We start from the raw sequence: 14,338 nt of genomic DNA, 5'->3' as shown, positions 1-14,338 counted from the left end.
ACTATCAGAACTGTTTACTCCAAATAACAGTGCTGCTAATATCGAGTCACTCGAAACTCTGATCGTGGTGAAAACTGTTGGGACTACACAGGCTGTAGCAGCACGCCCAAGAAAACTGGGAATACATTAGTGCATACAGATGCCATTTTGGCAAGTTATATTTGCCATTTCTGAGAAATCCTGGTAACCAGCCAGTCATAACATAATAAAACAGCTGTGCTAGAGTTACTGTTTCATAATGTCACATACTGCAAGTAATATTAGAGAACCCTGCCCTCGACTTGAGGGAAGACATCCTCCACTCCAAAGACTAAAAAGGAACAAACTAGAATAAAACTTAACTTTTAAAACTTTGTCTATTTACACAATGCTAAACTTCACTCATACTTCATGTGTTGCATTTTAACCAACTACAGCCACAAATACACCATATTTCATAAATCATTTCCAAGGGATTTGTAATGCATTTAAGCTCACTTTAATACTTTGTCTGATTCACATATTTAGCCTTCCAGAATTCATTTATTATAACAAGTTGTTGAAATGAATTAAAGTTTTCTTCAACACAAATAAAAAAGTTTCCAACTTCTGACCTATGTCTCCACCTCAAACATCTTGGGTCATAGTATGAAGATATTCAATCACAGATCAGAAAAAAAAAAAAATCTTCAGATACTCTGTCACAGAGAATCTTTAAACAAGGGCCAAACTATGACTGGCAGAACAGCTATTACACATACACAGCAATATGTCTTCAAAATGTCAGTATTTATTTACATTTCAACAAAATTTCAGTAAGTCACACACTGCTCATAGGCAATGAGCCAAGCTCAGGACAGAACACACTCTCAATAAGCAGAACAAAATATACTTCTGCTGTCACCAGACTCGGTGAGCTCTTGTATCAAAACATAAGGGGAAAAAAATATATTTCCTGTTAATGCTAAATGTGTGGATTAAGAAAAATGCCCAAATGAGCTACACTGGGTACTTCAACTGTAATGGCTATTACAATTTAAATAAAATATTCCTCCAAATTCAGAATTCATGGTAGAAAATTCTTGCAGTGGTCCAGCCTTGCTTTCAGAACCAAGGATAAAAGTCATATAAAAGGTAACAGGATTGAAGTTAGAATTATATTAGTTTATCACCTTTGAAAAGCCTCAGTCAACAAATTCAGAACAATAACTTCTCCAACATATTTTCCTAATATTGTACTCAATGAAGTATTTACCAACATTTTCTCAGGGTAAACACTTCCTTTTTTGAAATTTGCCATATGTTCCCAGCCTTTTTCTTTTTTCCCTTTTTTCTGGCTGAAAACCTAGTCCTCATTAATTATAAATTAAATATATATATACATTGGCATTAAGAAGTCAATGCTGAAATAGTACCTGGCACAAATATTAAGCTGTAAGAAAAAAAAAAAACTATGGACAGAAAGTCAGAAAGCCAAAGATAAACTACAGCCGGGATAGCCAACTTCCATATACGAAATGTGCCCACTCTTGTTCCCTAGCCAGCGTTTGGACGTTGGATCGACAGAGCAATATTTTATAGTCAACTTGCCATTATCTGGGAGGAGGGGTATGGGAAGAGAGCATGCACCAGACAACGGAAAATATCTCAATAATATATATACTACAGAAGGCTTTGGCCAGCCAAGCTCAAACTGGCTCCTGCTGAGCTATTTAAGTGGATCTGTCTTGCACTCATCACTTCTCCTGGAGGGTTTTTTTGTGTTTTTTTTTTTTTAAAGGTTGGATGAGATTCCTTCAATTCTTATCCAAAACAGACTGAAAAACAGATTAAGATGTGGCTCTGTACCAGAGGGATTTCCACCCACCTCCATTCCCACTTCAGCCCTGTGTCCCTTCAAGCCTCATTCACTTCAAACGTTTCTAACACCTCCTACCTCTTGGGTGGGGGAGGCTGCCCAGCTCCGACAGCACCCAGGAACCAGGCCCCAGAGCAGCTCTTCCACCACCCACCGGTTCCCCAGCCTAAGCCAAACCCGGCTCTGGAAAGCCTTACCTGATATGCCCATCAGAAATCCATTTCCGTTTTAGAAAGCAGCAGAAATTAAAATGCTACTAAAAAGACAAACGTTAATCACAGTGAATAATGGAATAAATCACACGGGGCAAACGCACTGCACTAGCTGCCTTCTTAACTCCCAAAGGAAAAATACTTTTCCAAATTTTGAGAAAATGGTCCTAAGGTTCCAAGAGACAACAATCATCAATAAGGAAGAGCAGACTTGGAAGTAAATCTTCCAGCAGTTAATACAGCTTATTTCATCACCCATCAAAAATTAAAAATATTTCCCTATTTATGTATTATGAGTTTAAATTAAAGACAAAGACTTCTCATTGTTCTTGGTTTTTCTTAATTAGAAAAAAAAGCCCCAAAGGGCAGCTGAAAAGTTTAGAGCGTTCCTACAACCGCTGCCCGAGATGTGGCTCTAGCACTAGAACACTCAGAAAAACTCAGACACAACTAAAGGTACAGAATTTAAAGCAGATTAGATAAAGTGGACTAAATACATCTGTCAATGCTCTCTCTTAGAACTGATACACTTGCATACAATTAAAGTACCCCTTGTCCAATTAAGTAAATTAACATTTGTAAGCAAGTAAACAAAATTAAATTAAGGCCACCTGAATTCTAAATTAATTTCCACACACAAGTTTAATGCAATTTAATTGATCTATTTTAAAACAATTCAGATTACATGGGCATACTCAGAAGAGTTAAACAAACACGAAATATTGAAATATCTGATGGGTTTTTTAAAAATCATAGGGCACCATCTCAAAGGGTATAACCAAAAACATCCAATGCCTTGTTAACATATACAAACACACATAAAAAATAATTTTTTTCTCTCATACTAATTGGTGAGGAAAACAATCTTTTTAAAACATTTTTCAAAGCTCTAGACCATTTAAAGTGTTTACTTGAGCTTCTCCTATTTGAGCAGCTAATCGTTCCCCTGGCTAATATTTCTTAGTGCTACCTACTCATGAAAAATGTCTAATGTACTTCAATTTGTACTATGACAAAAATTTTCTTCTGTGTGGGAAAAAAACTGAAATATTCTATTTTACCTTGCCCTACCCCAAAAGCCTTTAATGTTTTCCCCTTTCTTCATCACATTTTTCCTTTAAATGAATAATTAAGTACATTTTTCAAGTGTGTTTTTTGTTAAAATATATATATTCTTCTTTATACACCTGCTATTAGCCAATCAGCCCCTTTTTCTGAGTCTAATATCTACCCTGGACACTACAAACAAGGTCCTTATCTTGCAAAGAGCTGGGATTTGCTGACACTTATAAAAGTTTTCCAAAATAGCAAAACAACTAGACTACAAAGGCAAACCTAATGATAAGAATAAGTTTTATGTATTCACACAAGGGAATTAATCCTCTGCGAGGACAACATCATTCAGAAGTAAAATGACCTTATGCTGTAAAGGGATTATAACGATCATCTTCCCTCTGAAAGTGAGGTTCCACAGAGGACATAATGCTCATTAACTCTACTGCTTTAGTTAAGTCAGTTCAACTTCCCGGACTGCTTGTCTATACAGCGAAACAGGCCACAAGGACCGCGGAGCTTTCCGTCTCTGCACTGAGAAGCATAATCCACAGCAAGAATGCCTTTGTGCAAGTCAGTTTAATCCACTTTGGAAGCAAATTATGCACAACGAGCACAAAGGCACTCCCAAGTACGCAACGAGATCCTTCACATGAGAGTCCAGTGAAGAACCACTGCCACACCAGGTTAAAACCCGAGCTTCCTTGGCAATGCTTTCCTGCACTGCCAAGTCTGCAGTGCCTTCACAGAAACGATCTCTATGAGTAGGCACATGGAAAGAACTGAGAAAAGTTCGTATACTTTGATATATTTAGTTATTCACAGGTATTAGCAGGTTCTGAACCTAACAACGCTCTGAGGTCTTGCTCAATGACTTAGAAAATTTCTTTAATCCCAAAGCCTGCCTCTTTCTCCAAGATAGTACTTCTGTTGGCAGCTGGAACAAGACCTTCCTACATTAATGAATAATTCCCCAACAAAACACATCGCTGCATATGCTAATACACTGTAACACATGAAGAATAACATAATAAAAAGCAACAATTTAATACCATGCAGAGTTAAATACACTGTAAATACAAGAGCTACCAGCCTCCTTTAGGCTGCAATGCACTGAGTCTACAATTTGTCAGAATATGAAATTGAAAACTATTTTCAATTTAAAAAAAAAAATCCTGTTTTGCACTTCTTTATTACTGTTAAAACCTAAAAACGAGAAGATTCTAATCTTTCTTGGCATCTGTTTAGCTTTTATCCTTACTCTCATTCCCCCTCAAAATGGAAATAAAAACACTGTGTTTTAAGTTAATTTCATAATGAAACTAGACCATAAGCATTTCAGCTTATGAATTAAAAAAACAAAACCAAAAAAACCTGTAACATACTGGCAGCTGGTTCAGCCAAAGATCAGAAAGAAGTCTGTCCTCCCAAAACAGTACAGAAACATTCCATATCTGTGAAAGCAAGGACACTGGCCGTTACATTCTGGAAACAGATATATAAAATAAATAGGCTAACAGAGGTGCTATGCTGATGGACTTCAGTACAAAGCTGTAAAATACAGATAGCAACAGAAAAAAAAAGAGGAAGCAGAATAAAAGATATTGGAAATTTCTTTGGAGTACAAAATCTTGCAAGGAGGCAATTTATTACATTTTAAAAACAAACCCAATTCCAAAATTCTCAGACATTGCTATGAAAGCTCATACAATTATTTCAGTTTTTACTGGTTTACTTCTAGAAGTAGTTCCCTTTTTTTGTATTCCAGCTGGTACAAGCCAAAGTTTTACTGGGCTGGGTTTTTTTTACTAACTATTCTAATACACCACCTTTGGCTACAATCCTAACACGTGCAACAAGTGAACAAAAATACAACTGTCACACCTTCCAGCGTACTCATACCAGCTCAACGCATTCTAGCACAAGAAACAACGGCAAGGAGCGTGTGGCAGCACACACCAGCAACTCTGGTACACACTCTCTCTGGACCCTAAATAAACACTCTTGTTGCTGCCATGTGCAAACACCCATACTGCCACACCTTTCATATAATTATGCCCAAATGAGTGAGAAAAAATATGTTAACACCTATTACAAGTACACTTTTGTGTGCTTAGGCCATATACTTGCAAGCAAATTCTGTAAAATTAATTTTACAGACATATAATCCTGCTGAACTTAATGAGACTACTCATATGGACTGGATATACATAAAGTGCTCTAAAGCAGAGGCCAATTTTCTGCATCATTGTAAAATTACACAGGATACAAGTCATTAACTTCAGGCATAACTTGTGTGACTGAAAACCAGCAAATACGAAACAAGAATTGACCAAACAGGAAATGCAGTATACATAACCAGATGCAGTCATGTTGTTTTATTGTTTTCATCCACTAGGTGGAGAATCTTTATTGATAACAGCTCCAAAAAAAAAGTTTCAAGTATTTAAATTCAAAGAACAGAATTCCAGAATTAGTTTCATATTATTTAAATGAAAAGTCTCTCCCATTCTCAAAGTCTCTCACTTCTACCCATGGCTGGAGCTCTTTGCAATTGCTAGTGCAGATGTTCTTTTAACTTTGGATGACTGTGCCTGCATTTGAAATTGGAAACTATTTTAGTCTTTGCTGCATTCGCCCCAACCTGCACACCACATCCTGCACCAGTACACATATACATACAGCTACCCACATGCTCATTTTCCCAGACTAGAAAGCAGAAGATGAACGTAGATGAGAAATACAATTATCAAAGTACATCAGTTACTAGTAACCAATTTCTTCACCTGTGTTTCTGTGATATTTCATTGTTCACACTAACTTTGGGAATCTCAAACCACTGTCTAGCACAATCAGAATTATTCAAGACAGATCTTAGTTCTTTACATGAACTCCAACACCGATACAAGTATTTTTCCTCTGTGCCTCAGTAAGCTCCAAAACATCTTGCAGATGTTGGCAAGGGATGTATTTTGGTGAGATTATCAACATAACTTGCATGTTTGCGGACTGTACTCTGATTAACGACGGCAGCTCCACAATGGCAGATTCGCAGCACACCTGAAAACACCGCATCTAACTCTCTGTGCCTACATCTTTACTAGAGAAGGTTGGTTGCACCCTTGGACTCTTCTACACCAGAAACTATCCCGAGGAAGACAGAGAAATTCAGTCTTGTAAATGTAGTGTTCTGGAGTGCTTTCATATAATCCCAGCAAAATGACACTCCCGATAGAATCAAAAACAATACCAGCTTTCTTTCTAGTGAAGGAACACAAAAAATGAATGGAACAAAACTATGCCTGTACACTAATGCATCGTCACATTGTCCACCAGCAGGAAGCTCTTGCCCAATCAGAACACTAGGCAAATGAGAAAGAGCAAAACTTTGCTTAAAGTTTAATACTGCAATGTAAGCAGATTACACAGCAGACAAAACATTACACTTAGATCTTTAAATTCTGAATGCTTTGTTTCCCATCTTCCACAGCAGAGCTCAAAGAACTTTAAAATGTTATGCTTTAGACTAAGACAAGTAGGCAAGATCACTGGGGACTGCTAAGTGACAGTTCATCTGCCAGTATAGCTAACCACATTCAAAAAAGGCATATGCGCAATCCGCGGCACTACACAGGAGAAACAGGACCAGTTAAATATAAAGCGAAAGTAGGTATGGTAGCTTACAGGCTTCAGCAACAAGAATTCTAGTACCACTTGTGCCACTGGCCCATCAAGATAACACTGCACACACTACCCAGGATTCAATCTTCCCGTCCGGGAAAGGGGGGGGGGGGGGGGGGGGGGGGAAGTGCAGTATCTGCGTGGCTTCCCGCAGAGCAAACGCGGAGAGGAAACAACACTAATTTTTAAACATTTCATAGGGTCTTTATTGAGAAGCTGACTGAGGTGGAGAAGAGACAGGGACGCTCTTTGGAAAGCCAGTATTCCAGAAAACCACCTTAGCTGAAATATCATCAGCTATGAAATCAGTCTAGTACCAGTTCAGAGCAGATCAGCCACAGTTCTTGCACCACACTGCAACGTTCACAAGCAGCAGGGCAAAGTAACAAAGCAAATGAGCTTTATCACTGCTATTCAAAAGATTTGCAAAGGATCCACAGAGGTAACTGAGAAGCTGACCGAGAAAATCTGTTCTCTTCCAGCCCCTTGGATGAAGAGTACAAGCGGTACAAACATCTGTATTACAAACATAAACCCACAGTCTTTCCGATCAGCGTCCTTTGCAGCAGAGGGATCTGCATTATGTTCATGAACATGGGTTACTGCAAGAAGGATTAAGGGATCACACCTTCTCCAGCAACGGTGTGGGGGTTGGAACAAGGTTTATCCCTACATCTTTGACCCTAAACTTGCATGAGAGGAGGCGGCTTTGGAGATTACAATTTCTATCAGCTTTAAGTTCCATTACTTCATTTTTATAAAAAACTATATTCATATCAAAAAACTTCAGAAATCTCAATGCCATAAACTGCAATCACTTTGAGGATTTTCAGCTGTAATTTCCCATAATAACTGGAAGCCAAAAAGTGAAAAACTTCATTACACCTGTACACAATACATTTACTTCTGTTTTCTAATTAATAATACTGTGTGTTGGCCTAGCATTTTAGATATTTTCTGTATAACTACTGGTTTAACTCAAATGGAATTTTTTAAGGAATATATACAGGAAAAGTAACACATCTAGATACCTGCTATTATTTGACACTTACAGACCGTTAAGGGAAAGCCCCTGAACCTGTGACTCAGAGGGTATTGATTTGATTCCTGATAACTGAACCTACAGGACTATCCCTAATAGCAGCAGTCAGAGAGGGACATCAAGCACAAAGAAGAAACACCATCAAAACAGGGTTAAAATAAAGATATTCATCTAATGCAGATAACAACCATAGTTTGGGGCTGAAGGCAAATCAGCCCAGCAAACAGGCATCTGTTCAGGTGTCTAAAGAAGCTCATCTCGCTTAACCCACCAAAAGATGACAGAGTAAAATATACTAGGTATAATAATCTAGGTAAAATATATTTGCATGTTATTTGCTAGTTCAAAATTCAAATTTTTCCAGTGCCAGGTAAGAGCAGTGAGACTTCATTTCCAGAGGTTCCTAAGGCCTAGACCTGGAAGGAACGCACCCCAAGAGATCAGAGAGCAGACAGAGTCGCACCTGACTCCACAACTGCAACAGCAGCCCACAGGTATAAAAATATTTTTAGTAATAGTAGCAGTCAAATGGTAGTTGGTAACAGCATAAAAAATAGCCAGAAACACAACTTTTAAAATACATTCAGAGCCTTAAAAGGCAAAATCCTAATAAAAAAGGCAATTACTATGTGTTGAGCAAATAGCCATTAAAAGGCATATTTGGGCCTTTTTTAACATGGAAATATTTAAATATTTACAAGAGAAGACTCATGTAGACCTATGGTCATCAAAATTTAAAATTCCTTTTTGTGTTATTTAAGAATCAAAAAACACTCTCAGGCTCAAATCAAAACCTTTATTTTTTATAAGTTACTTAGAAATGGCAAGGAGCTTATAAGAAGCACTTCAACAGAAAGTGTGTTAACTTAATATTTGAGTCCCTTTGGAATGTGTGAATAAAATGGCAAAACTAAAGGGTTGCAACTAAAAATAAAACTGTCAGATGCTGTCAAGAGAAAGAAGGTGGAAAAGATTTTGAATATTATAGCTATATTATACTTGCTAAAACTTGCTGAACAAATGACAACTTCTGAATATTTACCACCTATGATATGATTTATTCCTGATAAAAGCATTTGTAGTGTCTATAAGGCAGCTTCATGAACTTCTTCAGTGTTAAGTAGACGCCCCAGAAGTCTCCCTCCTGCCTTAAAACAGCCCTCAATATCCTGACTTTCTCTACGCTACCCTGCAACTGTTTAACAGATTATTTTGAAAACATATGCAAATAGTGTTATTTTAAGTCCATTTCCCTTTTGCAAGACTGAAAGTATGCAGTCAAGGTCAAAAGCAGAGAAATAAACAGCTTTTAAGGAATTAGCAATTTCTGCATCTGAAATCCCAGGTTCCTATTACATTGTCCAATTTCAGTATCACAAAGTTTTTTTTTTTCTTCCTCATAAAAAAAAAACTGAAGCAGTTTAACAGTATCACAGATGGTATGTTATACTTTAAATGACCACTGAAATGGCAAACACTCAAGGCAACTATTCAATGAGAAATGTTTACCAAAGAAAAAACAACCATTAGAGTATAGGTGAAATTCTCGCTGCAGATTGCTTCTTTCAGAGGCCCCCGCAATCATGCAGCTGCTGGTGGGGCAGACCTTTGCCTCAGTGGAAGAAAGCACAGCAATTTGCTCTGAGGCTTGCTGACCGTCCTGGAACCCATACGAAGGTTTAGCATCAGTTCGTGGCTCAGTGAGGTGGGTGCCAACAGCTACATTACCAGAAGAGCCCAGGATTCTTCAATCCTTCCACCAGCATTGATTCCAGGTTTAAAAAGAGACCTAGAGGAAAGACTGAATGAAGAATAGGCTAGCAACCATACTACATAGAAGAAGGTGACATGGATAAGACTTGGGCCCACAAGATTTAACTACTGAATTAGAAATCCTGACTTCACGCCCTGTATTACTAATTCTGCAAAACTGAGTGTTACGTGGCTTCACAGACCAACAAAAACTGCAATTTAGTGCAAACAGAAAGTGAGTTCTCATAAGTATGTTGCTAAAAAGCATATGATGCATTTTAACAGCTCACTCAATTCAGCAAACATACATTAAGAGAAATTTGGGGGGAGGGAGGGTTAATAAGTACCTCCTTTTGTTCTATTAGAAAGTCTCAAAGATGTGGAAAATAACATAGCATGCAACACAATTTCATGGTTTCTAAAGGAAGAGCACTGGGAGTGACAAAATTAGATCCCTAAGGTATGGCAGAAAGAGCTGGACTTTTTAATTACTAAAAAAATTAGGAAATCACTCATTTTCAGAAACATCAAGTTTAAGTTAGAGAATATTATTTGTTCCAAATACTTAATGACATCACTAAGTTCAGAGTACATTTCAAACTCAACTCACAGCAATGGTCAGAAATAAGTACATGCATCTCTGACCAAACTATACTAGCTCTTCTGTGACACAGCTCTATCCAAGTTCATTAGCATCCATATTTTTCAAGCATAAAGGATCAGAACACCCTCTACGTAATGCCATTCAGAAACTCTAGTTAGCGCACAAAAAGGCTTTTGTATTTTTCTGGAAGAGGACACACCGCAGAAACCACCTGTGACCATCTAGATAAAAGCAAAAACCACTAAGCCCTCTCTCTTGGATAGCGGAGCTCTGCCCTCGAGTTATGTACACCTTATGGGAAATACAAGTGCAGCTCCCATGCCACGACTACATAGTATTACTGACAACATGCTATGCTAGAATTAGAACCGCTAGATAAAAATCCACATCAGTGAAAATCAAGCCAGAAGGGACTGCTGAGGCAAGCATTTTGTCCCATGCTATTTTGCAATGGGACAGCACTGCTGGGAAGCCACTTTCATCTGGCTAAACTGTTTTATGCCCAAAACTACTCCTCAGTACTCCAAGACATCACGTGTGTGTCATGGGGCTTTCACCCACAATATACCCTTTGCCAGGTCTGTGCAGCAGAACACAGAACACTATCCCCAAATCTGTTTTTCCTCCCTCATATACATTTACCACGTTAAAACTCTTCTACAGAGACAGAAAGCAAAGATTGTAGCAGGTTGAGGGAATAAGACATATCCCTGAACCTGACCTCATTCCATACCTGTAAGACACCCTGTTTAGTTCAGATTTTTCACTGGCAGAAACATTTAAACTGGAGGTCTACATTATTACAAAGTTTTAATTTCTCTTTGGAGTAAAGTTATTTTGCTATAGCATTTAGAGGCTTTGCTCTGGAAAGCTTGTTCAGCCTGAACTAACAAACACCCTAAGACCAGTATGTACTATGACAAGCACCAGTACTTGTATCAACAATATACAGGCTTGCCTTGACTGTGAAATGAGGATTTCATGGAATTCTGTAGATACTTGATTTGGATATGTTTACATCTGTCTCAAGTTGCAGGGAAATTGGTGCAAAATGCTTTATTCTTATCTATTTGGCTTACCTCTAACCAAATCTTTGACAACAAAGGGGAGTAACAGCATTTTATAATTTTCTAGTGTGCGCAGTCATAATCTTCTATATACTAGAAGAATTTTCTGATCTAGCAATTCAGGGAAAAAAAAAACATGCTGTTACAGGCTCCTAACATCAAAAAGCAATACAAAAACCTATGGCAAAACAAGCAATCTGCTTATTCAAAAGCATTCCAATAGATTTACTTCCTACAAGAATTTAGAAAAAAGAAACATTCAAGCTTTCAAAATGCATTAGCACTTTTTAAAACACAGGGATAATACTATTAATTCTTGAATTCTTACCAAGAATATTTATGAAAATAAACTGAAGAGCATCATGTAAGTAGAAAAAGACAGATCAAGTGGTTCTTTACATTCTGAAATTCTTATTACAGTCTGGTCCTGTTTTACCATTCCTCTCCCCCACCCCCAGGAAAAAAATAAGGTAATTCCAGCTTTAAACTTATAAAGTATACATATTGATAGGAATCTAGAGACAGATAAGCAAATACATGTAACAGATGTCTTTGTGTGTATGCGGAGAAGGGAAAAAGGGGCTGTTTTCCTTTATAGTTTCTACCAATTCACATAATGGATAGAAGAAATGCATTCTTTTTTCATCACAAGATAATGATACCCCAATTTTCAGAGGAAAATCTGAACTTAATGTATTTTTTGCTTAAGTGGTCTATGTTAGGATTTTACAAATATGAACCAAGATAAAAGAATTTTGCCCAACAGATGATATCTCTGAAAATTACTTTATTTAAAGTTTCCAAACACAAAGGATTTTAAGAAGTTAATCTTTTTTGTGCACTTTTGTTTAATGTCCTTAACATGCAGTCTAATATATGGTAGGCTAAACTGAGCACTTAACAGGAGCTTTAAAATCCTAAAACTGCAATGAAACAAGTGTTTGACATGACTTTTAAAGACATTTTATTCTTTTATTTTTACTTGGAAAAAAAAAAGAATACGTTTATCTTTTTAATGAAAATGTAAAAAAACAGAAAACAAATTAAATTACTTCAATAGTTAACAACTAAATACCAAGTTCCAAACTAAAGGAAATCAAATCCATGAAAAGAATTTTATTGGAGAAGTTTAGTATACATAGACATTTTGTTGTTCTATTTCTAATCATTAGATTTGCATCGTCTCCTACTACAAGCAGCTCTTTTGCTGTTCTGTTCAACTCACGTAAACAGATTCTGTAGATCTCTGGGACCAGAGCTTCTGTACACAAAGATAAATGCCCATCTCTTCCTCTTAAAATCAATGAGCCTTCAATTACTTTCTAAAGATCATCACAGGAATTTCAATTCAAGTCATTCTTCAGCAAAAGATACGATGACATGTAAACTCTGAAAAAATAGAGATGTGTATTCTTCCCGCACAAACCACGAATCAGCTTAAGAAGTTTAGGAAAAAGCTCAAGATAAAGAGCAGAGACAATCTAAAATCCTTGCAAATGTGAGTATATTAATGTAATTAACATGGGTCTGAGCCCCACAGCAGAGCACTACTCTTTGCAGAATCAAGGTAAACACTTAAGTACCACTTCTGGTTACAAGGAGCTATGCATAGCTCATCCTTCTTCACCTGATCAGAATAAGACAGTATAAAACATACCTCGCACCGTGCCAAGAACGGCACCACATGCAAGAAACACAAGCCTTCGTAAAACTTCTTCAGCAGACATGTGCTGGTGGAATCCTGACTGTTGAGTACTGTATACCATTACTGCTCCCGGTATTACTGCTGTACTTCTGACATTGTCACTCAATTACTCCTTTAAAAAGAGTCTTAAATTTTAAGATCTGCCCTGTAACCACACAACAACTTAAACATGGCTGGATAATTAAGACATTAAAGCCAGCTGCAGTTATTACAGATCAGATGATAAATTACAAAACAAAGAAAAAACTTACAAAATATTCTCATCCTCTGAAGCAGAGAGGATGTTAATGCTTCCCAAGTCCAAATTCAATCTTTTACTCTTCTTAATAAATTAACTAGTCTTTCCTCCTAACATCTTTTCATGTATTATTGAAAAATGATCTAATGCCAAGAATATTGTTTAATGTACACAGTAGGGCTCATACAGTTTCAGAATCAATTTGTCATTCTACTAGATTTCTTTGGATATTTTACATATACATTAATACCTTCTAACAAAATAAATCCATTGTTTCAAGAGGCACCACTAATGAACTAGTGTTTAAGACAAGTATTTTTTCAGATCTTGCCTGAGTATTCGAGATTCTACAGACAAGTTTTATGTTCGCTGCTTGAAAGACTGACACAAATAGGGCACTACATTTAAGGTAACCTCATACAGAAGCGAATTAAAAAAAAAAAAAGTAGCAAAAATGCCTCAAACTATCATTTTACAACAATCTGAAAGTTGCTTCGATTTAAACCGTCACTTGGTTGATAATATCCCTCCAAGCTTGTTTCCTTTAAAAAAAAAAAAAAATTCTTGAGAGCACTAAAAATAAACTGGTACATAAACTATATATCCCACAGCAGGATAAAACTACTATTTTGGCTAAGTGCGCAACTTCCCACTCATCGAGTTAAAAAAAAAATTAAAAAAAAAAACCAAAAATTTAAAAAAATGCACCATTCAAAAGACAGATAAGAAAAAAGGGAAGAGAAAGAGAGGTAGGCAGGAGTGTGCTGTCAGGGAGGTCGCTAGTTCGAGGAGACTAGAAAACACCACCGCAGATAGGGATGTGAAAGCCGCTGCCCCGACGCGAGGGCCACGCGCAGAGAAGCGCGCCGCTCGCCCCGGCAGCGGGCAGCGGCACGGCAGCGGCACGGCAGCAGACCCCTCGGCACGACGAGGAGGCAGAGGCGGCAGCAGCGCTGTCGCCGCTTATTCGCCGCCTGTCACGACAGGGGAGGCGGGTGCGCTGCGATACCCGAAAGGAGCCGTGCCTGCAGCGCCGCGTGCGCGCCGCCGCGGGGAGAGGAGGCTCAGACCTGCCCCGTCCTTCGGGAAGGGAAAACACAAGCCCCGGGGAGACGGCGGAGAGGCCGCGGTGCCGCGGAGGAGCCGG

At 37.9% G+C, this 14,338-nt stretch overlaps 1 protein-coding gene across 10 annotated transcripts in view; it reads right to left on the bottom strand.

Annotated features, from left to right (window-relative positions):
- BANP (BTG3 associated nuclear protein) overlaps window positions 1–14,338 on the bottom strand; it is a 172,683-nt gene that overhangs the window by 157,751 nt on the left and 594 nt on the right. Inside the window, exons 1-2 of one of the 10 annotated variants that reach the window (XM_026091983.1) lie at window positions 12,474–13,733; window positions 11,261–11,359 (exon numbers count right to left, since the gene is read on the bottom strand). The exons of 8 other annotated variants lie outside the window; for them this stretch is intronic. The gene's annotated coding sequence lies outside the window, so the exon portion shown is untranslated. Of the gene's footprint in view, window positions 1–4,487; window positions 4,557–11,260; window positions 11,360–12,473; window positions 13,734–14,338 lie in introns of those variants that run through there. One more of the 10 variants, XM_026091984.1, reaches the window with a different exon arrangement.

The sequence above is a fragment of the Apteryx rowi genome, unplaced genomic scaffold, assembly GCF_003343035.1.
Source record: "Apteryx rowi isolate R43461 unplaced genomic scaffold, aptRow1 scaffold_94, whole genome shotgun sequence".
NCBI lineage: Eukaryota > Metazoa > Chordata > Aves > Apterygiformes > Apterygidae > Apteryx > Apteryx rowi.
The sequence above is the reverse complement of the archived record's forward strand: the minus strand, read 5'-3'. Positions and strand labels throughout refer to the sequence as shown.